The following is a 25,561-nucleotide window of genomic DNA, read 5'->3' as shown; positions in this document are numbered from 1 at the left end:
GGTTCGGCCCCGTCCGAGTGGTGCAGACGCCGGGGCGCCGCAATCCCCCCCTCCGGGCCAGGCGATGCTCCCACACTCGCCAGTAGAGCACAGCGGCTCCTATCTGTTCCCCCGCCCGCCGCCTGCGCTCTCCGAAGAAGCGGGTTCACGGTAAAGAGCCCCACAGCCGTGTGCGGCGGTACAGCGACAGTGGTCCGCCGCGGACCCGCCGCGCGGGCCGGGGCGGAGCGGGGCGGGGCCGAGGAGGGCGGGAGGAGCAGCGGCGGCGGCGGCTGCTGCCGCCCCCGCTATATGACCCGACCTTCCCCCCTTTTACTCCTCCTCCGCCCCCCGCCGCCCGGCTCTCCTGCCCCCAGCGGCCCGGGAGGAACTGAACCATCGCTGCACAGGAAGTAGCGGCTGCGGGGAGCAGCGGCGGCGACAGCTGGGGTTGCCGCACTCAATGAGCGAGGCTCCCGCAGCCGCCGCCGCCGCCCGCCCCGCTCGCCCCTTCCCCGCCTCCCGAGGGCAGCGGTGCCGAGCCAGCCCGCTGCCGCCGCCGGGAGGGCACCGCGGACAGCAGCAGGCGGAGGCGGGCAAGGCCGCCCGCCCCGGGGTTGGAGGCTGAGGCGGGCAGAGGCAGCTCCAGCTCTTCCCAAGGAGGCGGCAGTGGTGGACGCAGGTTGGTGCCGTTCCACCGGCGAGGCGCGGGTATCATGCTACAAGGGGAAGACGGACGGCGGACCCTGGCCGTGTTGTGCCGTGCCGGCCCGTCCGCAGCCAGGGCAGTGCCCTCCGCCTTAGTGCTCCCGCACGCTGCCGGCGCGGGCGGCGGCTCCGCCGGTCGCCCCTCTCGAAAGGCCCCAGCGCGCCGCCCCCCGCTGCTGCGGCGACATGGGGAGCCGCTCGGGGCCCGGCTCGGTCTGGCGGCCGCCGTGCCGGTGCCGCCGGCAGCCGCAGCCCTTTGTGCGCCGGTGGGCTGGAGGAGGAGGGGGCGGCCGTGCCAGGCCCGGCGGCTGATGGCGGGGGGGTAGGGGGATGGCGGCGGTGCGGGGAACGGCACAATGGTCCCGCCGGCGCGGTCGGGCCGCGGCTGAAATGCCTCCTCCCCTCCCGGGCGAGATGGACATCATCCCGGGGGGGTGGGTGGATGGGTGCAGAGTGAAGGAGGCTCAGGCTGGCAGTTCCCTGCTGGGAGGATGGCAGCGGGGATCTCCGCCGAGTGTGAGGGGAGACTGGGAGGAAGCATGGGCGAAAAAGTGGGAGAGAGATCTAAAAGAAAAAAAAAAAGAAAAAGAAAAAAGGAAAGCCAGTTTCCGAAGGGCCGGGCTGCACCTGGGCTCTACCGGGTTTGCGACTGCAAAATGGAGAAGAGCAAACCTTATTGATCTCAGAGTGGCGACTAAATAGGGTGCTGTTGTGCCTGGATTCTGTTCAGATGATGCTGATGGATTTAATAAGCTAACCTGATGTGTAGACATCTAAATCAATAAGCACATTGATCATCCTCTTACAGCTTTTAATACACTGTATTTTAAGGGAACTTTTATTTGGTTGAAACTGTGTTACCTATTTCATGTCACACTTTGTATATTATTCGCCTCCTGTATTCTTTCCTCTTTGAACCTTCAGCTCCCTTCCTTGGTTAGGCGGAGAGCAGGTGTGGAATGAGAAAGTGGTGGAGTTTGCAGTACTCTTGCTTCTCCTTTTTCAAAGCAATAAATAACCGTAGCAGCTTAATATATTATCAGACTTGTTTATTTCAAATCCAATATACACTTCGTGGTCTTTCCCCCTTTGCTGCCCTAAGGGACACAGGCTAGAGTCCAAGGCTGCATGTTTGCCATTGAATTGCTGAATGTACTTATATGTTTGAGAGTAAAGCAGTGAACTCTCCCTTTGTCTTGGCAGTGTTTCTTCTGTGGTGGTGCTCGTCACTTAAGGCTCATTGCTTGAACTACACAGATAGTTATGTTTATTTCTAATTATTCCCCCTCCCCCCAGTTTGATTCTAAAACCAGTAAACCCTGGACAGTTTCCATTCATTTTCTTTCAGACTGCAGTGGTATAAGAGATGATGAAGTTCAGTGGAATTGTTGTAACCTGCAATGAACTTGCTTTGCTGTGGTGAGCATTGTGCTGTTACAGAGCTCTTCATGCCATGAACAATTCTAGCCCTTGGATTTTAAACACAAATACTATGGCTTTTCCTGTGACTTTTCACAGGAGCATTGGCTTTTGGTTCCTTTTTGTGCGCTGGTCTTTTTTCCATTCGCATCTGTTGTTGCTGAACATTTGTTATTGGAACAATGTGCATTACATTCATTACCTTTTTCCAGCCTTTTTTTTTTGAGGACAATCTGTGCACTCTAAGAAAATACTATTATCTTGTTCTCTCTTAATTCCCACCTTCACCTCTCCACCTTTATACACACACTTAATTGGAGAAGGCAGGACAAGGAACAGTTGGTCTCCAAATATAGCTTGAATTCAACAAGCACAGAAGAAACAGCTGACTAGATTGTCCCTGCTGAGCAGGACCATTTATCAAAACTTTGTACTGCAGTTAAACAGTACCATTGCAGATAGCCCCATTGAGGGTGCATGGGTTGTATCTGGCAAGAGCTGAAATCAGAATGGACTTTAGTTGAGCTAATGTCAAAGTAGAAATGCTGTTTCCTTTCCCCCCTGTGATGTCTTTTAATGCTCTGAAGAGGTGCATTCACAAACAGGACAAAATGCCACTTAAACTTATAGGAAATTCTAGTAGCACAATGTGTATGTTCTTTTCCCAGTCAGAGCCAAAGCTTTCTGCCCTGTGATAATCTTCTTATAAAATGAAACTATTGCATAGTCCTGTGTGGGCTTTGGGGTTTATTTTTTTCCCCTTTGCCTCAGTTTGGAGAAAGATGCATTGTTTTCAAATCCTAAATGGTGTTTTGTTTACTTACTAAACTATTATGGAATAGCTGGATTTGAGGCTTACATTTTGTGGGGAACTGGTGTAGGTAAGATATGGCCGTTTACTATAACGAGTTCACGTGTACCAAGTTTGATAGCCATAAATTGTGGAGGGCTGTTTCTGTGCTTTATGCAAATGCAAAGCACTGCAAGAAAGGTTGCGTTTAGACTTGCTCCTTTGGTTTATGAGAACATAATTCTTGATAGGAATGACCAAGTTAGTGACAAAGAAATGTTAATTATTGTCTGTAAGGGCTAAATGTATTCTGTTCTTTCGGCAGTTTTAAAAGCATTGATACTGAGTGTTGGTGCATGCATATTAGCCTGTTTATAGTCAGTGCTTGAACAAAGAAAGGTGACTAGGGAATTGGTATCTTGTGTATTGCAAGATAAAGAACAAAAGAAGTAAAAGGCAAAGGGGACCATGCATTTCATTGTGTCTCAGAATGTTCCACTACATTTTGATGCTGAGCCCTTATTAATAAGGAGTCTTTCTATGCTATTTCACAGGCTAATACCAGGGAACTTTTGCTTGTGGGTAGCTGTTGATAAGTAATCGATACCATCATTTTAAGTGAAACTGAAGGGAAGAGGGGAAGCATTAGAAGGTGTTATCTGAATGCCTGGTTTACCTATGATATTAAGCAATTTAAAATGAACAAAAGAAACTCTAATCCCAAGGCATCTGCCACATGCTTGATGATGAAGATACTCTTAAATGTGTTTGGCATCTGATGCACAATCATGTCAGGATTCCAGGAGTGAGTTGGCTCTGAAATTGGGGACTGAGTATCAGTAGGAGACAGGCATCTATAGGTAAATTCAGGGTAATCTAGGAAGGGTTTAATTTGCCAGTGCCCCAAAGTAATAATCTCTGGTTCTTGTTTTGGTTTGTTAACTGCAGGAGTCCAAATTTCAATTGGTTAAAAAGAAAACAAACCCTTGCTTCTGTATTTTTTTGGTGATCCTAAAAATCAGTGGACACTTATGATTTACCTGTAAAGTTTCTTTGTGCTTCTGAGTCTGGAGATGTTTAGGATTATGCAAGACGTGACAGCAGTGAGAAGCTGGGCACTTACAGCTGTTACACAAAAGTCATAGCAAAAATGAAAGAAATTATTGCCTCTTGTAAACACCAATCTATGAGTGCTGCCTTTGGATCTGGCCCTTCACAACAGCACCTCCTGCTGTGCCTTTATCTGTAGCTGTCTTGCATGGAATAGACAGCATAACTGTGTGGTTGAGTAAACAGGACATTCATCTTAGGAAGCAGGAGACTTGGGTTCTTGGTTTTGTCCAAATGAGTATTCAGTGTTGTGAAAAGGAACCAAGGACCATAGAAGCTCTTTTTCTGTCTGTTAAACCGATTAAAAACCCCAGACCGTTTTAGGAAGAAAGTGTGGTGACTGGCACTGCCGGGGTACTCTGGTACTTTAGCAGGGAGGTGCTGGATAGAGGTTATGATACCTTCTAGGAAAATGGCAAGGAAAGCTGTTACCAGAATAATGTACAGCATGGACTATGTGAGGATGCTGCCTGGGAGACTGATGGGCAAAAGTGCCAATCAGTCTTGCCTGTTTCATGCTTGTTTTTTATGAGGGGGTCAGTATAGTCTTGGCATCCTGAACTTTCCCCTGAAGTTGTTGGTATCTACCTGACAGAAACTTGGGCAAATGGGGACTGATGGTACTTCTTGCTGGCTATTGCTGAACAAACCCAGTTGCTCATGTTGTATGTTTTGTTGTTTTGGGTGGATTTGTTTTGTTTGGGTTTTGCTTTGTTTTTACGTTTGTTTTTTCTTCCTCTCTTTGCTATTCTGAGGCATGCAACTTCCCTCATGTAGTTTGCAGGGAGAGCAGGCACATGGTTTTGGGCAGCCACTTCCCCTGAGAATCAGGGAGCTTGGGACCTAGGTTCTGTGAGGCTTGCTACTGCAATGCTGCATTATTATATTTTTTTGTGCACCAGTAGCTGCCAGTTCCTTGGTAGAGAGGATGAAATAAAGAAAAGCAGAAGCTTTCTGTTGCATCTTGGATGGGGAATGAAAGCTGGTGTACTGACTAGTCCTAATACTGTTTATCTTGGTTTAGTATCAATAATGTGTTGTTTGCTTTTCAAACAAAGGATGTGGTCGGTGTCCCAGAGCAATGTGTAGTAGAAATGGTAGTTCTTTCAGACAGACGGGTGTTCATTCTGAGGTACAATCTTGTTGCCCAGTTGTGACTATCACAGTTGTTTGAGACTGCTCAGAAAAAAAAGAAAATCCACTATTGTTGAAGGAGGTGTTGAGTTCCTTAGGTTTTCTGAGAATGAAAAGGGATATAGATTTCTTTATACATGTGGAGTGAAACTGTAGGCAGTTTCCTTGCAGAAGAGGTAGGTCCAAGTGTATGGCAAAGCATTTAGCATCCAGCACCTCCTGTATATTTGCAAATGCATGGGAAGCCAGCCCTATTTAAAACCCTTTACAATGTTTCTGCATCAGTGTTAAGAGCTCTTTTGTGGTCAGGAATAAGGAGTATGGTGTTGGCCTCCTTGTGTGCGTAGCACCTCCTCTCTGTGCAGACAGACTTTCTTGTTTGCTGTCAAGGAAATGAGATTCCACCGGAATTTTCAGTTGCCTTTTTGTTTTGGTTTGTTTTGCTTTTGTTTTCTCCCTGTTGTTGTTCTTATGCATTAGCATTACTTAGGTAATTACAGTGTGCTTGTTAGGAGCCCTGACAACCTAAACCGAGTTCTTTGTCGAAATCCCAGTGCTTCCCTTAATTAAGAGGACTACAAACAGCACCTGAATCTATTAATTAAATAGTCAGCGTTGATATCTATTTAGGATATATTAATGAGCAAAACACATTTCAGACTAAAGTGTTGCCCACAGAAAATGAGTTTCTGTGAAGCTTGTTTGTTTTTTTTTTGGAGAAAAATAATCTAGTGGTTCTGCAACTGTCACACATGCATGGTCGTGCAAAATTCATGTGAGATCTTTCCACATTCTATGGTGCTGAGAACAATAGCCACTATTCCTTCTTCAGAGATGTTAAATAATCCTTGTGACAACCCCGTGAAGTGAGTATTGTAGTAATTCTTTATGGATGGCAAAACAATTAATCGGCATTGTCTCCAGCTGTACCGAGAGTGGGATTTTCAGAGAGCTTGCATCTTGGCCTGCTGCTCAAATTTGTGGTTGTACGAGGAAGGGGTGGGTGAGTGTTTCTTTCTGCTGCTGCTTCTAGCTGTAGCTGTGCTGATTAAACCATTTTGCAGAGGTACCGGTTGTCAGCATGCAAGGCTGGACCCTACATGTCCTTACAAAGGTTGAATTGATAGTTTTCTAAATGATTCTTCCCATGTTCCTGGCATCACATCTTGGAGGAGACATGCGCAGAGCTGTTGTTGTGCTGGTGTCTGTAAAGTTTGTCCACGTGTGAAAGTTTGGTTGCTCAGACTGGCTTCTGAGTGTAATTTTGCTCATTGATAGGTTGAGGTCCTGATTGAACTCCTTCTCTTGCTGTGCTGGGCTTGCTGACAGTTGCACGTTGTCTCAAGGTTGGACTCCTAACTCTCTTTGATCCATAAAGGCTGCAGACCCCACTGTTTTGTCTGCTACATGAAGACTAGTAGTATCTGCAAGCTGAACTCTGGGTAACCAGGGCTCAAGTTCCCGTTTGGATCACACTGGTGTCACAGCTTTTCTGTGCAGCCTGGCTTTGGTTGCTGAGATATGTGTGGCTTTTCACCAGCTCAGCCCGCTGCCCTTCCAGGAGTTATAAATGCCACAGCAGATGGCTTGGGGAGGCAGCGTCTGTAATTACTGTTGCAAGATTTGCCTAAGCTTGACTCTGTACAAAGAATGCTTTTTACCCTGGAGATTCAAAGTTATTGGTACTTCAAATGTAGATTTGGGCTTTTCAGGGGAACAGGATGGTGGAAATGTGTGCTTTATGCACTAGTTCAAAACCGGCTTGTCTTTCCTCACAATTCCTATGACAGCTTAGTGTTCTCAGTCTTTTGCTGCTGGGCCATCTCTCAGGTTCCTGGTAAAAATACACATTTGATTGCTTTATGGGCCCTAATTTTGGTGATGGCTGATGCACCATTAAATAGCACAGCTTCTCATAAGGTGGGTTTTGGATAAAGGTAGATTTTTAAAACCCATTAGCCTGACAGTCTTCCATGAGATTTCAGTCTGAATGTTGTTTCTCCTTGTGGCTGAGCAGAGCTGCTCAGCTTTATGGTTGATGAATGCATCTATAATGCCTAATGTAAGTATTCATCTCCCAGCTGCAATTGTGATGGATTGATTTAATGAATGTCATGCCACTCAGTTTGTACTTGTCCATGGGCTCCCTTGCTCCAAATGTCTTCCTGCAGTCTTGGACTCCCTGCTGGCGTGTCTGAGCTGAACTTCTCTTGCATTCATGTGATGTCTGTGGCCTTTGGGTTATTAACCATATAGCTCACCTTTTCTTTAAGTTTTAATACTGAGAGGGCTGAAACCAAGGGGAAAGAAAAGAAAAAAAAATCATGTTTTAAGGTTAGTGAATATGCTGTAAGGCAGACAATCTGGGCCTGCTGAGCAGGATAATTTTTCCTTCTGGTGGTCATGGCAGCAGGTGATCCCTTAGGGAGCTTCCTGGGAGTTACTCCCAGGGTTGGGCCCCTCTCTTCCTAGGGAACATGAGGCTCTCATCTCTGTTTCAAGGATTTATTTTTTTAAATATATATTTTTTAATTGAACTTCACTTTGCCTGTGATGTACCTTTTGGCTAGTAGTGTAAGCAGCAGTGGGAATTCCACTCCTACCACCCCCATCCAATTTCAGGAAGTATCCTTATCACTGAGGTCATGGAATTGGGGTGCCTCTTGGTATTTTGTCTTTTGAGGTTTTTATCTTGTGTTTTGCTTTCCTGGCCAGCCCATGACGGTGGGACAGTGCCATGCCTTTTAGCAGTCTGCCCTCATAACTAACTCTTCTGAAATTGGTAGCTGTACTAGCACTGCAAATAGGATGTTTACTCAATGTCTCTTAAGAATTGAGGTGGCTTAATCTGAAATATGATGTACTTTGAGTAACTCACTTGGTTTTGATGGTGGAAACTGAAGTGGCTAGCTTAATTGTCCAGCTGCATTTTCCCCCAACAACTTTCTGTGATGGTGCAAGACTTATCACTGCCAAATGCTGCTGGAATCTTTTCAAGCCTTCCTGCCCAGAGGTTCACCAGAAAACACTCAAAGAGCCTGCTCCCTCCCCCCCTCTGAAAGGTCTGAGTTTGCATGCATTTTCTAAGAAGGTTACAGCAGTAAGTCTTCAGCTGAACTCCAAAGGCAGTGGCACTACTTCTACCTTGAAAAGTGCCTTGGCTGCAGACCACAAGGCTCTGGGAAGTTAGGCAGCAGCAAGGTCTCCATATGCTTGCCTTGGTCCTCTGCTCCTCTCCGGATGACTTACTGGCTGGTGCCAGGGACATGTGGTGAGATGGAGTTGTCTTTGGCTCTGACCTGGTACAGATGTCCTTGTTTACTACCTGTGTCCTGCTTAGCCCTAGAAAAGGTGTTCAGCCTTACATTTCAAATGAAAACTTGTTGCTTCTGTGGCTGTGAACTGAGGACCGTAACTTACTTTATGGGAAAGATTTTTTTTGGAGAGTGTAGTCTTAGAAGGAAGATGTCTGTTAAACATGTATGTATGCTTGTGCTCTTAGATGCATGCTGCTAGCAAGCTCTTCTGTGTGCAGCTGTGCCTATACAAAAGCACTCTTAGAATAGAATAAACCAGGTTGAAGAGACCTTCAAGATCATTGAGTCCAACCTATCATCCACCACCATCTAAGCAACTAAACCATGGCACCAAGCACCCCATCAAGTTTCTTCCTAAACACCTCCAGTGATGGTGACTCCACCACCTCCCTGGGCAGCCCATTCCAATGGCCAATCACTCTTTCTATGAAGAATTTCTTCCTAACTTCCAGCCTAAACTTCCCCTGGCACAGCTTGACACTGTGTCCTCTTGTTCTGGTGCTGGTTGCATGGGAGAAGAGACCAGCCCCTACCTGTCTACAACCTCCCTTCAGGTAGTTGTAGAGAGCAATAAGGTTCTCCCCTGAGCCTCCTCTTCTCCAGGCTAAGCAACCCCAGCTCCCTCAGCCTCTCCTCTTAGGACTTGTTCTCCAAACCCCTCACCAGCTTTGTTGCCCTTCTCTGGACATGTTCCAGCAAGTCAGCATCTTTCCTTAACTGAGGGGCCCAGAACTGGACACAGGACTCAAGGTGTGGCCTAACCAGTGCTGAGTACAGGGGCAGAATGACGTCCCTGTTCCTGCTGGCCACATTGTTCCTGATACAGGCCAGGATGCCATTGGCCTTCTTGGCCACCTGGGCACACTGCTGGCTCATGTTCAGCCTACTATTGACCAGCACCACTAGGTCCCTTTCTGCCTGGCCCCTCTCCAGGCACTCTGCCCCCAGCCTGTAGCACTGCATGGGGTTGTTGTGGCCAATGTGTAGAACCTGGTGCTTGGATGTGTTAAATCTCATGCCCTTGGTCTCTGCCCATCTGTCCAGCCTGTCAAGGTCCCTTTGCAGAGCTCTCCTGCCCTCTAACAGATCAACACCTGCCCCCAGCTTGGTGTCATCTGCACATTTACTGATGATGGACTCAATACCCTCATCCAGATGATCGATAAAGATATTAAAGATCATGGGGCCCAGCACTGATCTCTTGATGGTACTTTTCTTTTTAGTTTCCCCCCCCCCCCCCTAAATTTATAAGCTTTACTAGCAACTTACCAATAAGGAAATAAACTTTACTGGCTGAAAAGTTTCATTTTAGTGTGTGTATTGCAGGGGTTTTTTTTGTGGTTTACTCTAGTATGGTTCTGAGTAGTATATTGGCTTTTCAGTAGCAATATGCTGGAGAAAGACTGCTGACTGAAGTAGTGGTGATACAAAAGTGGGTTTTAGGTAGTAGCTTGGAAAGCAGGCTTTGCATTTTTCCAGAATTCAAAGGTATCATTAGCTTTACTGGAAAAAAACAAGTTTCCTTGTTCTGCTGTTTACCTGATAAACTGGCATTCAGAGGTCGTCTTGGTTATATTTCACAGTAAAAACCAGATATTATGTATCATCACTGAAATAAGAAGACCTGCTGTATTCACCCCACTAAGAGCCTTACCTAATTTAGGTAACATGCCTGCAGCTTCCTCTGCAGCAAAGGAAAGTGGTATAATCCTTTTATTTTTACTCTTGCATTAGATTTTTTTCTTCTTTTTTCCTGCCAATCTTTGAATGCCCTAAACCTTAACCATTTTCTACAAATGCAATATTTTAGCATTTGTCAAGCAATCATATGGTTTGTCTGGTTTGTGGGTTGAACCTTTGGCTTTCTTTAAAGGCATTGCTGGTGCAAAGACAGTACTTTATGTCCACCTGCACTATTTTTTCTGATATCAATTCATAGGCTTAAAGAATCATAGAAAGGTCTGGCTTGGAAGGAACCTCCAAACATCATCTAGTCCAATCCCTTCTGCAGTAAGCAGGGGCATCTTCAACTAGGTCAGGTTGCCCAGAGCCCTGTCAAGCCTTACATTGAATATTTCCAAGGATGGGGCCTCCACTGTCTCCCTGGAAAAGCTGTTTCAGTGTTCCACTACTCTCATGGTAAAGAACCTGTTAGTAACATCCAGTCTAAATCTACTCTTCACTCACTAGTTTGAAAGCATTGCCTCTTGTCCTATCACTACAGGCCTTTGTAAACAGTCTCTCCATCCTTGTAGTCCCCCTTCAAGTACTGGAAGGCCCTCATTAGGTCTCCCTGGAGCCTTATCTTCTCCAGGCTGAACAACCCCACCTCTCTCATCCTGTCTTCATAGCAGAGGTGTTCCAACCCCTTGATCATTTTTGTGGCTCCGCTCCATCAGGTCCACATCCTTCCTATGTTGAGGGCTCCAGACCTGGATGCAGTACTCCAGGTGAGGTCTCACCAGAGTAAAGTGACAGAATGACCTCTCTGGATCTGCTGGCAGCACATCTTTTGATGGGGCCTAGGATGCGATTTGCCTTCTGGGCTGCAGGCACACACTGCCTGCTCATGTCCAGATTCTCATCCATCAGCACCCCCAAGTCTTTTTTCACAGGGCTGCTTTCTATCACCTCCTCCCCCAGTGTGTGTTGATAGTTTTTGCCACTGTGCTGGGCTCTGCACTTGCTCTTGTTGAACTTCATGAGGTTCCTCTGGGCCCATGTCTCCAGGTGAATCCCAAAGCAAGCTGTGAATTAGCAGGTAGGGCTATCTGTGGATAACTTGGCTTGCTGGGCCTGAGAAAGGCAGAGGATGTGTTTGGATGAGGGAAACGGGCAGAAACTTTACCACACTTGGTGTTGCATTTGAAATCGACACTGGTTGCTCTTCACACCCACTGCTGCTGCTACTGCAAAGGAATCCATTGAGGATAGGAGTGTGTCTTTTATAATGGTAGAGTGAAGGCTTATTTTTCCAGTGTCCAAAAAGAATATGGGATTTGGATTGATTTAATAAGCATTTCCTTAGCTGATTTATTTAAAAAAACCACCCTTTTCCTAGATGGCTTTTTTTAATTGAATATTTAAGCAAGTTGAAAGTGGGCATTTTACTGTCTCTCTTTAATTTGTGCTGATATGTGAGTTAGCATAATTATTTTTGAAATGGCCTTTTTGAAAGTGGTGCTCTCGTCCTTTTGACCTTCCTGCTTCAAGAAAACGTGGATTTAATTTGTTTTGAGACACGTGTCTGCTGTATGGCTGGTCTGTGACAAGGAGGCATGTGGGATGGATGGGCTTGGTGAAAAATTTGCTGGCTTTTAAAGTGATGGGTTCAGGCCAAGAAGCTTTAAGAATGGTCTGAAGCGTACTGTGGCGTTTGCAGGCTCCCTTTCTGAGCCTCATGAATTCATTTCTAAATATGAACCTTGCAGCGTTACACAGATGCTTTGGTTTTGCTGAGTGACCTACAGTAACCAACTTAGAGCTTTCCTTTTTACTTACTTGCTTATTTCACCATGCTCCTCCAGCAGGCCTGTCCTTTTCCTGCTGATAGGCATTAGCTTTCCAGAGATCTGTGTCTCTAAAGAGGGAATGGAGCCATATTCTTGTGTGTTTAGGTTTCTGCCTGATCCAGCATGGGGAGTAGTGGAATAGCAGAGCACTCCTGGGTGGGAGCATTTGGTCACAGGGCAGACAAAACTGGCTGCTTACCTCTTACCTAGTTGGCTTCTTGCTTCTGCCCAGTGCAATAGGAATATCAACACTGGAAAAGAAGTTGACAGCATCAATTTAATCCGGAAGGGAGGAGTCTTTTTGCTGGCATTCCTAATCCTTCTCTTTGAGAAAGAAAAGCCATAACAGCCTCAAGTTTTGGTGATCTCATTACCTTCATTCATTGTGACTCTGTGCTTAGGCTGAAGTCTCTTCTTTAAGGTTATTCATTAACACTGGTAGACTGGCAAAACATCTAAGGGTAAAGAAAGCACTAGGCTTACCTATATTCCTACCAAATACCTGTCTTGATAATAACCAAAAAAATGTAATGCTTCTGCTTAGCAATTTGTGAACTTGAATGTGACTCAGTCTGGCTGCAAACAAAACCCAAACCCCAACCAACAAACCCACTCAAGCAAAAGCAACCCAAATACCAAAACAAACAAACCCCACCCACCCCACCAACCCAAAAGAAAGCCCAACAAACCAACTCCAACCCAACCTTTACTTATCCACCCCCCCCCAAAAAAAAGCTGGATGGGAATGCTTGCACACTCCTGCAAAGTTGTCCTCCATGAGCATGCAACTGAAAGCATCACCTCTTAAAAATACTTTTTTTTTTTTTTTTCCCTGCTGACAAAGCAGTAAGAAAAGTTAGAGTGAGAAAATTCACAGGGATGTCTAGAAAACATTACTAAAAGGAAGGCTTACAGAGTGGTGATTTGTCTATGTAGGGAGCACCTGAAGGTCTGTGGTGAGAGGACAAGGGAGGGAGCTACTCTCTGCCTGCTGCAGAGGGGACAAGAAGTGGCAGATTTAAGATGCAGAAGGGAGGCTGGAGAGTTTTGGAAAAAGCTTTCTGTTGCCAGGGAGGACTTGTGAATTCTGTGTTCCTGGCAAGAACTCAGAAAGAAAAGATCCTGGCAAATGCCTTTGGGAAGGGTTGGAGTTTGCTGCTCCTGCACTGGAGACTGGAGTGCTGGATTCATATGAGATGTGAGCAAGGGGCAGGGAGGAGCCAAAGAACATAAGTTTTGGCTTTGCCTGCTTGTCCCTTATGTTGCTGTGGAAAAAAAATAAATGGGAGTAGGGCAGAGGGCAAGAAATTAGTGGTTGCGATGAAGAGAAGTTTTAACTGTCAAAGGCTGGGGACAGCTGGGTTAGGTGACCCCTTGGAATCTCCTTCAACTGCCCAAACTGCAGTTTAATTTTGGTAGAGATGCCTGCTCTGCTCTAGGAGCCTCATGTGCCTACAATTCCAGTACGGTGCAATGCTGATCAATCAGCATTGTGTCAGATTGAATGACCCCAGGAAGGATATTGGTATTTTCGCTGTTATGGCAGGGAGTCCTTTTAATTAGTGGTTACTTTGTATCTTCCTCTCTAAGTGTGTGAAACACTGTCTTGTGTTCCATGCAGAAGGTGGAGCAAGCCTTGGAGATCCTTAAAAACATCAGCCTCAAAAATGGGGCCTGAACCCAGCTAATGGGAAGACCGTAGTGCCCGTTCCCTTTTGGTTTGCTGTTTTCTCAGCCTTTGGGCTCTCTGTCGATTTCTGTGGCACAGAATTAATTCCTGATGACCAGCCAAAGTACCTTAAGAGTTGCTCTGTCCAGAAGCAGTAGCTAGCAGCAGTGCACGGAGGGCACTAAACAAAAGCTGAAAGGCTGGTAAACCTCTTTCAGAAGCGAGCTGGTATGTGCCTGCAGAATTTAAATGCAATCACTGGTTCTCTCTGCAACAGACTATTGCTTGCCTTTTTGATATTACAGCCATTGCATGAAGCTGGTGCTGAAGTAGTTTTGCAGAATGGTAAGCAATGAATTGAAATCTGAGTCAAGTTCCTGGCTCCCTATGGTGGTGAATGCTTCGTTAGCAAGTATTAGAGCTGAAGTAGCAGCAAATTTATGGGCTGTGATGGTCTGTCACTCTATAGGAACAGAAGAGAAATACCATCCAGCTTCCTGAATGTTTTCTTTTATGCATGATATGCCTAAAATTGTTTGGCAGGACATATGGTCTTTGCATGTTGGTAAAACATAGGCGATCTTGGATGCACTATGCAGGGAACTTTTTGTTCCTCACGTTGTCTCCCCATCAGCTGCCAGTGCCTAACCTCCGCAGTGCTGAGCTGTCATTGGCTGGGTCTGGAAAAACTCATCACAAGTGTGTATATCTTTAATAGAAATGAGGCACGACTTGCCTTCTTGTGACCATGAGGAACTTCAGTCTTCCTGTTGCTGACTAGGGAGTGTGTGCCTAGGTAGGAGAGACAGAACCAAGATAAATTGAGCCTCTCTTGAATGACTCAGTAGCTGTTGGGGGAATTTGTAATCCACTGCGTTTTAAAATGCCATATGCTCTTATGAGGAGGAAGCCCTGCTGTGTTCCTGCCCTAATTCCAGAATAAAGTTAAATCTGGGTTCTGGTTGTTGGAAGCATTTGGGGTGATATTGTTTTGTAAATGGACTCCCATCTTTTGCAGATAATGTAGTATTTGGTTTTCACAAATCTGGTGTAGTCTGGAGAGAGTGTATAAAGAGCAGAAAGGCAGTAGCTGCACTTCACAATACATGTTTGCTCTGGCTAGGCAGTGAGTCCTCATTAGCCATGTGCTTCTAAACCTGTAATTGTTAGACACGTTAAAAACACCACTTTGATATGGGTTGTCTCTGCAGAGGTGTCTGACAGCAGCTGTGTTTAACAACTTTTACCAGTTCCAAACACGCAGAACTTGGTTAAAAAGTTGTGTGTGTGTTGGTGTTTTTTTTTTTCTGGGGGGATGGGTAGAAATTCTTCCCCATTGAATTTTTTTGTTTTGCTTGAAACTTAGCTTGCAGATCTCTAGAAGAGGGTGGATCTTGTCAGACAGGTGAATTTGTGCATCTCCAATTTGTGCATCTTGATTTCTTGGTGTAATTTTCTGTTGTTCACCTGCTCTTCCTTGTTTCTTCCCACTTATTGTGGGTTTTATCAGGGCTTGGTTTATTTTCCCCCTCCCCCCCCCCCCCCCCCCCCCCCCAAGTTTTTGATTCAGTTGCCAAATTACAGTAATGAGCAGGTAGGTCTAATGTTGTGTTGCATAGTAGATGAAGTAATTGTACTAGTAATGCTTAATCTTAGTGCATTTCGTTTTCATACTTGCAGTGGAATTAGATATTGTACCTCTAACCATTTTTCTTATGTATTAGACAAGGAAAAGAGAGGGGAAAGAGGAGGAGAATGGAGTGGAAAAGGCCTTTAACTCTTTCTGGGTTTTCTTGAATTTGTTTACATAAGCTGATCTGCCTTGGGGTAGGGGCCGTGGTTCTTCTCTCCTGAGCACGTTGTGTAGGTAGCCAGCAGAACTGAATGTAACAGGTCCATGTTTTGCCTGATGCTGCCCTTATTTCAGCTATGAACTAAGCTTGCAAGCTTTTTTGGAAAGGGTCTGGGTTGAAGTAGAGGATGTTGTGAGGGGTGATGCTGCGGGGTCTGTGCACGTTCCTCTATTCAATAGGTTGCTTTCCGAGTCTTCCTGTTGCCTGCCTTGTTCCAACTTCCGACAACACATCTCTCCTGACCTCACTCACTGCTTCCTGGGATCCCTCTTTCACATCTTGAATTGTTGTTTGTCAATTTGTTTGTTTCCTCTGCTGTGAACTCTTGGGGTTGTTTCTGCTGCTTTCAACCCAGTACCCTGTCAAGGCGCTTTCCACTGCTTTGTCAGAGTGAGGGGCTCAGACTGCTCTCTGGAGGACTCTTGCAGGCATTTCAGAGCTGCTGCCCATTTTTTAGGGTGGCAATGTCTCTTTCTTAGGAGTCCTAGTTTTCCTGCTTCAGGTCTGGATGCAGTCCTAATTTATGTAGAGATCCTATCTTAAGATTTATTCAGATGTTAACTTAGCACAGACAGCTTTGCAGTTCTTATGAGGGAAGTGTTTCTGCGTGTGGAGGGAGCTGTGTAAGCTTGCTAAGAACCCTGATTTTATTGGCCAGTTCTTGGCTGTAGCCTTTTTAGTTGTTTGAGAGGTTAGTCTGGGAAGAAGAATGTAATCAGGTCAAAAATCAAACTTCAGCCAAGGCTGATTTACTTTGTATGGGTATGGTTTGGTTGCTGAGCATCCCTCACAATAGAAGTTGGAAGAATGAAAGTGTTCAAACTAATTTTCACTAGTGGTTTTTCCCCTTGGCAGTAATTGACTTTCATGGTTTCATTTTCAGATTCCTGAATGCTAGTTTCTGGGTTTTGGATTAAAGGTACTTTTGACAGTCTAACAAAACCACTTGGGTAAAGGTAGTAAAGGCCAAAGGGAAGCAGAACCATTTCCTTCTGCTTTAGTGTTTTTTCTGTAGATCAGCTATGGCTATGTTTTGTTTTGATCTATTTCATTGCTAGTATGAATTTGAAATTTTGAGTGCCCCCAGTGAGCAGAATGAACTTAATAAAAAAAGTAAGGCAAAGCAGATGACTTGGAGTCTTAAGCCATGCTTATGTCACCTTTGTTCATGGCATCGTGGTGGTGGTCTGGTCAGTCATCACAGTGGCAGCTTTGTGCAGATAGAAAATACTTTCCAAATAGGTGTATCAGTTAATGTCTGTAGATAAGTTTTTTTTTGATACTTAAACCCTGCAGAGTTCATGATGTGTGCTCTACCATATTGGAGCCTGACTTTGTTTGGACTTTTTTGTTTGGTTGGTTTCTTTGCTTTTAATAGAGAAACTGGCATGGTCTCTTGCAAAGCAATTGCAGGAAATATGTTGTATATGCCTTGCTGTGTCATAAAAACCTAATCCTTTTATGATGCTGTCTAGTATTTGACTTCTCTGCAGCTCATCTTTTTGTATGTGCTCTTCCTCTCTTCATCAGTTGTTAAAAGTTTCTCCAGTTATTTGTTATTGTTGTTGATATCATGCAGAGTATTCCAAACACTTACTCTGAGAAAGCACCTTTCTTGTCTGCATACTGAAATTATGTGAGAGTCACAGGATCACAGGATGTTAGGGGCTGGAAGGGACCTCCAGAGATCATCTAGTCCAGCCACCCTGCCAGAGCAGGACCATAGAATCTACCACAGGTCACAGAGGAACACATCCAGATGGGTCTTGAATGTCTCCAGAGGAGATTCTACAGCCTCTCTGGGCTGCCTGTTCCAGTGCTCTGTGACCCTCACAGTGAGGAAGTTCCTCCTCATGTTGAAGTGGAACCTCCTGTGCTGTAGTTTATATCCATTACCCCTTGTCCTATCCCAGGGTGCAACTGAGCAGAGCCTGTTCCTTCCTTCTTGACACCCAGCCTATAAACATTTATTAAATCCCCTCTCAGTCTTCTCCAGACTAAAAAGCCCCAGGGCTCTCAGCCTCTCCTCATAAGGCAGTGCTCCAGTCCCTTAATCATCCTCACAGGCCTCTGTTGGACTCTTTCAAGTAGATCCCTGTCCCTGTTGAACTGGGGAGCCCAAACTGGACAAAATATTCCATGTCCAGACAGTCCATCAGATGCACTGTCTGGAATGAGGTAGGATGGGGGGACCAGGCTGGTTCTAAACCTGGCTGTAATCTTCTCTGCTTTAATTAAATGCTGTGGATATGAGCGGGAAAACTTGGATAGCTGAACATCTAATGTGATTTTAGGCATTCTAGTCTTTGTCCTATCCTGGATAGGACTGCTGTCAAAGGGTGTAGGTTCCCCAATGTCTAGTCTTGCATTTGCCAGTCCTGTGTGGATATTGTGAATGTGTCTTGGAAACCTCTAGACACAATTATTGGCACTTGCATTTTCTATGAATTTGTGAGAATTTCAAGGAAAACTTTCTCAGCCTGTTAAACTGGAAGCCTTCATAATGGATAGATTTTCCTTCAGACCTCAACTGTCTTTTCAACTCCCTGCCTTGGTGCTTTTCTGGATATTTAAAGCCAAAATGTTTTAAGTGCTGATATGCAATACACCAGTCTGTGTGTGGATTCAGTCTGAGAACTGCAAAAATGTAGATGTGTAAGTGTAAGAATAGTGCATCTTTAAAAACAGATGGGTTTGCAACTGCTGTAAACCTTAATATTTTTATTGATAGAATCAATATTTTTATTATGCATTAACTAGTTTCTAGGCAGCTGAACGAAACAGTGTCTAATTGTTTGCCCTTTTCCCCATTCTTGGCCTATGGTGTCATACCCTTCGTGATGAAATAGCAGGCCTCAGCTTTGAAGGAGGCAAAATTAAGAAGATAGTGATTGATATGGTGAGATTTTTAAGCTTTATTTTGTTTTCCCCCTAATTTTTCACTGTACCCATGGTGCTTCCAAACTAATAAATACACTGGAACACTGTGATAGCTTTGTAACACATCTTATGTTCTTAAGAAATGAAGTGTCTCCAAGGGTTTCCTTCTTTGGAAAAGAAGGAAATGTTAAGAGCAAAGTAATTCCCTAGCAAAAATTACTTGCATCTCGATGCTTTCCAGTCCTCCATTACTCATTAATCCACTCCAATATATCACACAATTGCAGAATATTAGGGGTTGGAAAGGACCTCTAGAGATCATCTAGTCCAACCCCTTGCCAGACAAGGATCACCTAGAGTAGGTCACAGAGGAATGAATGCTGGTGGGTTTTGAATGTTTCCAGAGGAGATGACTCCACAACCTCTCTGGGCAGCTTGCTCTAGCGTTCTGTCACTCACAGTGAGTGTTCAAGTCCTCTTGCTTTCAAGATTCCCATGTGTCCTGAATGAAGTTGCTTCTTCTTGTTATCATTATTCATAAAGTGTATTTTTGACTTTTATAAAGGGACTATAGTTGCAAAATCACCTTAAAATAGAAAATACAACCATCATCTTGAGCTGTGGAAAGAATGATTAGTGTGGACCTAAAGGCAAAGTTCAGCCTCTGAAAGGCAGTCATGTGAGTGGTGCAAATTTGGGTGAGATTGAAGGATGCACCCCAGGATGTGAGTTGCAAGTACACACTGTTTGCTCATGTCCAGCGTCCAGCTGCTTTCTAACATCTCCTCCCCCAGTCTGTATTGATAGTGAGGATTGCTCTGGCCCAGGTGCAGAACCCTTCACTTGCTCTTGTTAAACCTCATGAAGCTCACCTGGGCCCACGTCTCCAGCTTCTCCAGGTCCCTCTGGATGACATCCCTTCCTCTGGTGTGTGGACAGCTCTACTCAGCTTGGTGTCATCTGCAAACTTGGTGATGGTGCACTCAGTGCCACTGTCTATATTGTTATGACGGCATGGTGTAACATTATAGCAAAGTGAATAAATGCTACTATAATTTGTGTTTTCTAAATAGTTAAATTGTATTTGAGGATTGTAATCAAATGCTGCTTTGTCACAAAGCAATATCACAAACCACTGGCCATGGGGCTGAATGTGTTTCCAGGGCTGGATGGAGCTTCAATAGGATTTGGCAGCAGAGCCTGCAGCACTGTGGCTGGTGCTGAAGAGTGAATAGATTGAAAAGCCAGGTCTGGCACCTGGTCAAATGCACTCATGAGAAATCATAACCATTCCTTGTGACTGTGAAAAGCACTCTGAGAAATCTGCCCATTCTGACTTGTGGTGGTCAGTAAAACTTGAAGTCTATAACAATATGTTTTGAATTTACCTGCTTGCGTATGAGCAATCCCAGGGTTGGCCAAAGAGATCCAGAGGACATTTATAGGTTTGCTTCACCTGTGCACTTTGCCCTGATTATGTGACTTTTCCAAATGGTATTTATATTTTAAGCAACATGAGATTGCTGGATCACTGAAGAGTGAGTGTGATGGCATGCACATAAGCTGTTTGTCTGCAGACAGCACCAGCATGGGCTGGTGCCAGCCATTTCAGCAATGCTTTACTAATCTTTTGACTTACTAGTGGTGCATGTGGCTGGACGCATCTGGCAGTAGCAGGGTGTGCAAATATCTGACCAGGTGTCTCTCTGCTGGTGACACAGTGGAGTGCTTCATCTGCAAAAGAGCCTTGGGTTAAGACAAACTCATGAACGTGGAGTTGGCTGTCCCTTTGACACGCTGAGCCTAAGCAGCACAGGGCGAAGTCTGATGAGTTGTCTGAGGTGGTGGTATAAGTGAAATTGAAAAGTTTGCTCCTCTGGCTGTACCTGGAGGCTCTGGCCCTGTCTGGGTGGCACATGGTTCTCTTGTTCTTGGAGCAGCAGCCCCTACAATGGGGTCAGCAGCACTTCTCATGGACCTCTCTGTACTCCCAAGCCTGCCTACTTAGCAGCTCCAGGTCTTTGATACCGCATAAATACCTAATATATAGCAAGAGTGTTGCAATCCTATTTCTCAGTTTTCTAACAGTGGATTTGGATTTGATATCTGAAGGTGGTGATTGTGCCAAGGGGCAAGGTAAAGCTGGGGACTCAAAAGAAAAGCAGTAATGCCCCTAGATGTTTCCTCTGAAGAGTGTATGAGGTCTTAATCCATTTACCACTGAATGTGCTATACTTGGGATGCTCTGTCAGTGTGGAATTTTGTTTTCCATGTGCCAGTACATATTTCAATATTTAATTATTCATATTGTGTTATGAGTTTTGTATTTCTGAGACAACAATCCTCTTAAATCCCTCAGCCACACAGGAGAATTTGTCTTGATGTATGAATTTCTGTCTTCCATGAGGTTAATAAGGAGGCAGCTTTTGCATCCTACAGTATGTGGAAATAAATTAATGTGATGGATGTAGAGAGACATCTAACTTTCTTCTTTTAATTAATCTAGTTTCTTTGTGAGGTAGAAGTGGCTCTCTGGTTACCTTAGTAAGGCTTTTGACACTGTCTCCCATGATATACTTGTGAGTAAGGTTGGGAAGTGTGGGATAGAAGGACAGGCAGTGAGATGAATTAGGAACTGGTTACATAATAGAGTTCAAAGAGTGGTGGTCAATGGTGCCAAGTCCAGCAGCAGAGCTGTAATTAGTGGAGTCTTCCAGGAATCAGTGCTGGTTCCAGTTCTGTTCAACATCTTCATCAGTGACATTGATGAGGGGACAGAGTGTCTGCTCAGCAAGTTTGCTGATGATACCAAACTGGGAGGCTAGGCTGATATGCCTGAAGGCTATGCAGCCATTCAGTGACACCAGGACAGACTGGAGAACTGGGCAGAGAGGAACCTAAGGAGGTTCAACAAGGGTAAGTGCAGAGCCCTTCATCTGGGAATGAGTAATAAATGGCAGTAGCACAGGTTAGGAGGAGATCTGCTGGAGAGAAGCCCTGTGGAGAAGGACCTCGGAGTCACGGTGGGCAAGTTATCCATGGGATACCAATGTGCCCTGGTGGCCAAGAAGGCCAATGGGATCCTGGGGTGCATTAAGAAGAGTGTGTCCAGCAGATTGAGGGAGGTTCTTCTCCCCCTCTACTCTGCACTGGTGAGACCTCACCTGGAGTATTGCATCCAGTTTTGGGCTCCCCAGTTCAAGGACAAGGCTCTGCTGGAGATAGTCCAACTGAGAGCTAGCAGGATGTTTAAGGGACTGGAGCATGTGCCCTATGAGGAGAGTCTGAGAGCCCTGGGGCTTTTTAGTCTGGAGAACAGGAGATGGTCTGAGAGGGGATTTAATAAATGTTTATAAATATCTGAGGGCTGAGTGTCAAGAGGAAGGGGACAGGCTCTTCTTAGTTGCACCCTGTGATAGGACAAGTGGGAATGGATATAAACTACAGCACAGGAGGTTCCACCTCTACATGAGGAGGAACTTCTTCACTGTAAGGGTCACAGAGCACTGGAACAGGCAGCCCAGAGAGGTTGTGGAGTCTCCTCCTCTGGAGACTCCCAAGACCCATCTGGATGTGTTCCTGTGTAACCTGTGCTAAATTCTATGGTCCTGCTCTGGCAGGGAGGTTGGACTTGATCTGTGGAGGTCCCTTCCAACTCCTAACATCCTGTGATCCTAATGGGGCTCCCAGGAGCAGAGCAACTGGAAGCAGGGGGAAGCGCACGCAGGGGAAGGAGTAAATCCCCATATGACTGTGCTGTTTAACGTGTCAAAGCCTTTCTGCATGGGGCAGGAGTAAACTGCTGACTGTCTTTCATGCTCAGTAAGAACTACACCTCTTTCCCTGAATCATTCTGGAATCATTCAAGTGTATCTGTACATGAGCAAGATTTGGTTTTAATTTTTTTCTGTCACTCCTGATACTTCCAGAGTGAATGCTGCCTGGGAAAACGTCATGCAGTGTGGGGGGGTCACGGAGCTGATCCAGAGTAATATCACATGGATTATAAAAAGACTAATTTGGGATTGGTAGTTGGGGGAAACATGGTTTGAATGTCTGTGTTTATTGGCAATTTTTTTGTCTCTTTTTTTGTGGGTTTGGGGTTTTTTGTTTGGTTGATTGGGTTTTGGTGTTTCTTTTTTTAAGTGGAAGAAGCTGCATGAATGAAGTGAATGTAGGTGGAGGCAAAGTCCCAAAGACTTTTAGGAGGGTTATGTTTCCCTGAGTTTACCTATGAATTTTTGAGTTCATGTATGATGCTGCTTGTATTTTCTGGCTTTTTCTGCCTGTGATACAGTGCTCAGTTGCAGAAAATATGAGCTTTAGTGCAGTGTTCTTCCATTTAGAACATTGTGTATGTTTCACTGTCTGTGGCTTGTGGAGCAAAGATGGAGGTAAACTCGGATCTGATGAAGGAATTGATTATTCCTCTGCCTCCCCCAGCAAGCTACCAACCCATGCCTAGCAAAGGTGGAAGAAACATGCTGTGCTGCCCTAAAGAAACTTTTTTCCTGTGTTCCAAGAGGCTGATTGCTTTCATTGATAGAGCTGTAAGTGAGACAAACCAGCCTGCTTTAAAACCTCCATGGCTAATGAATTGGTCAGTACATTTTAATCTGTCCCTATATAGTTTGCTACCTCAGCTACCCTGACTTCAGAGTTCAGATCTTTATGTGGCAAAGCCTTTTAATCTGGTTATTGTTATTTGATCCTGTAGTTGTTGCTTGAAGAAGCTGACAGAGCCCAGCTAGGTAGTCCTTTGCTTCCTGTGCTTTTGTGTATCTAAACCTGGTGTCCTGGTGTCTCCTTTCCCTTTGCATAGATCAGAACGCCTGCACATATCTGATCCCCTGTACAGCTGGTGTCTAGGTAAAGTTTCGCTGCTGTACCTTGTCACAAAGCTCAAAACACTGAAGTAAATAACAGCTGTGTTCATCAAGGCAGCATGCAAAGGACTACAATGGCTTTAAAGGAGCATCTTCTTCCATGTCTCATTTGGACACGGGAACACTGCTTATAAATATCCAAAGGGCGAGTGTTGGAGGATGGCGCCGGACTCTGCCCAGTGATGTCCACTGACAGGACAAGGGGTGGGGAGCACAATCTGGGAGACAGGAGGTACCATGTGAACATAAGGGAAAAAAATCACCACTTTGAGGGTGGCAGGGCACTGGAACAGGCTGCTCAGAGAGGTTGTTTTTGGCAGCATTCAAAACCTGCCTGGACCTGCCTGTGGTTTATTCTAGGTGATCCTGAGCCAGCAGGGAAGTTGCACTAGATGATCCTTCCAACCCCTGCCATTCTATGATTCTGAAGTGTAAGGATTTGTCACTTGGAAGAATCAGGCTGTGTGCAAGAGTTGCTGGGGGCATGTTTTAGGTCTTGTGTTTTTCTGGCTTGTTGTCACGTAGCATCACGTATTGACACGTGCCTGCACAATGCAAGGGCAGTGGGAGCACCCTGGGGCGAGCTGGACCTGGGTTCTCTTACACAGCAAATTGTGCACTTGGAAAACTCACTCTTGAAATACTCAGTGATCTGGGGAAACAAAGTTGTTGTCTTTTCCCTCATGACCCCTCCTTACCCTTCTCCAGGCTCAGTCTCCTGCACAGAATTGGTTTCTCTTATTCTATTCCTTTTCATTCTTCCATGCATCTTCAGCTGAAAGTGAAGAGGCACAATCAAGGCCTTCTGCCATCAAATGGTGCATCATCTCTGCCATCACCCAAGGTAGCGGGTGCAGGAATTAGCCGGGGGTTAATCCTGTCTCTCTTTAGTCTGTATGCAAACTACAACTTGCCTTCAAATAAAGCTTCCAGACTTGATTTAAAACATGGTTAGTTGTTAAGATTATACTGGCCCTCAGTAAGTTGTTCTTTGCAGAAGTAGAATAGAATAAACCAGGTTGGAAAAGACCTTTGAAATCATTGTGTCCAACCCATCATCCAACACCATCTAATCAACTAAACCATGGCACCAAGCACCCCATCCAGTCTGCTCTTAAACACCTCCAGTGATGGTGACTCCATCACCTCCCCAGGCAGCCCATTCCAATGAGCAATCACTCTCTATGAAGAATTTCTTCCTAACATCCAGTCTAAACCTCTCCTGGCACAGCTTGAGACTGTGTCCTCTTGTTCTGGTACACATCTTGTGACCTTAATTTAAAAAAAAAATTCATCCAGATGCTGCTGGCTCTTATTTACCAAGATTCAGTTCCAGCAGCTGAGGCTTGATCATACTTTAAAACTTGTTCTCTTCTGTATTTATCCAGGACCATATTTTTATACTTCTTGAGTGGAGGGACTCACAGGTTTGAAAACCATTGAACAAGTAATGGAAATCTGTTAGTGTGCTTCTGCTTCTATGGGGAAAGTATTATTTTTGATCACCTAGAAGAAAAACAGTGGAAAAACCCAACAGGTTTTGTACACAGGACTCAACATGACTAAAAATCTTGATAGGTAGGCAGAATGTAATAGTTCCATTTGTACTACAACAGTAAGGCCCCCGTTGGCTTTAAGCCTTATAATTTGCAGGGCTTCAAATGAGTCTTGGAGGCTCTTAATTTCTCAATTTACAAAGATTGCACTGGAAGATATTTGAGAGCAAGTGTTTTTTTCCACCCTTCAATTTGACAAGCAGACCAAGCCTGTTCTGAAGAAAACCACAGCTTACTGTGGAAAGGTCACTCACCTATTCAAATAACAGCACCTGGGAACAGAAAACTCTTTCAGAGCAGGTGCCCAGAGATGCAGTTGGAGATAACTGCCTGTCTCTTACTATACCTGTCATCATGGAAATCTGGTGAAGGAGTCTCCAGTTGCCAGCAGGAGAAAGAAGTTACAGTGAACAATAACTAAGAGGCCCACAGGGAGCACCCAAGGCATTATCTTTCACCGAAAGCTCTTTGCTGCACAGGAATAGAACAAATAAGTAAAACTTCACTATGCCAGTGATAGGACACACATGAAGTGTTAGGAAAAACTAAAAGATTGGGTTACTTGCACTTCTTGCTGGAGTTAGATCTTTATGCTGACAGAATGGAGAGCAGGTTTTATTTACTTTTCAAAGGAAGGAGAGGATCTGCAAGTCTGGCATAGGAATGCAAACTCACTTTTGTTCCTCAAAGTCTAAAATTGCTTGGTAAACTGCCATCCGTATGTGTTGGAGCACATGGACATTCATGG

General features: G+C 45.0%; 1 protein-coding gene across 2 annotated transcripts in view; it reads left to right on the top strand.

Annotated features, from left to right (window-relative positions):
- Window positions 1–363: 363 nt before the first annotated feature.
- AGPAT3 (1-acylglycerol-3-phosphate O-acyltransferase 3) overlaps window positions 364–25,561 on the top strand; it is a 95,770-nt gene continuing 70,572 nt past the window's right edge. For both annotated transcript variants that reach the window (XM_054165864.1, XM_054165863.1), the window contains exon 1: window positions 364–661. The gene's annotated coding sequence lies outside the window, so the exon portion shown is untranslated. The remainder of the gene's footprint in view (window positions 662–25,561) is intronic.

The sequence above is a fragment of the Dryobates pubescens genome, chromosome 12 (genome assembly GCF_014839835.1).
Source record: "Dryobates pubescens isolate bDryPub1 chromosome 12, bDryPub1.pri, whole genome shotgun sequence".
NCBI classification, from domain to species: domain Eukaryota; kingdom Metazoa; phylum Chordata; class Aves; order Piciformes; family Picidae; genus Dryobates; species Dryobates pubescens.
The sequence above is the reverse complement of the archived record's forward strand: the minus strand, read 5'-3'. Positions and strand labels throughout refer to the sequence as shown.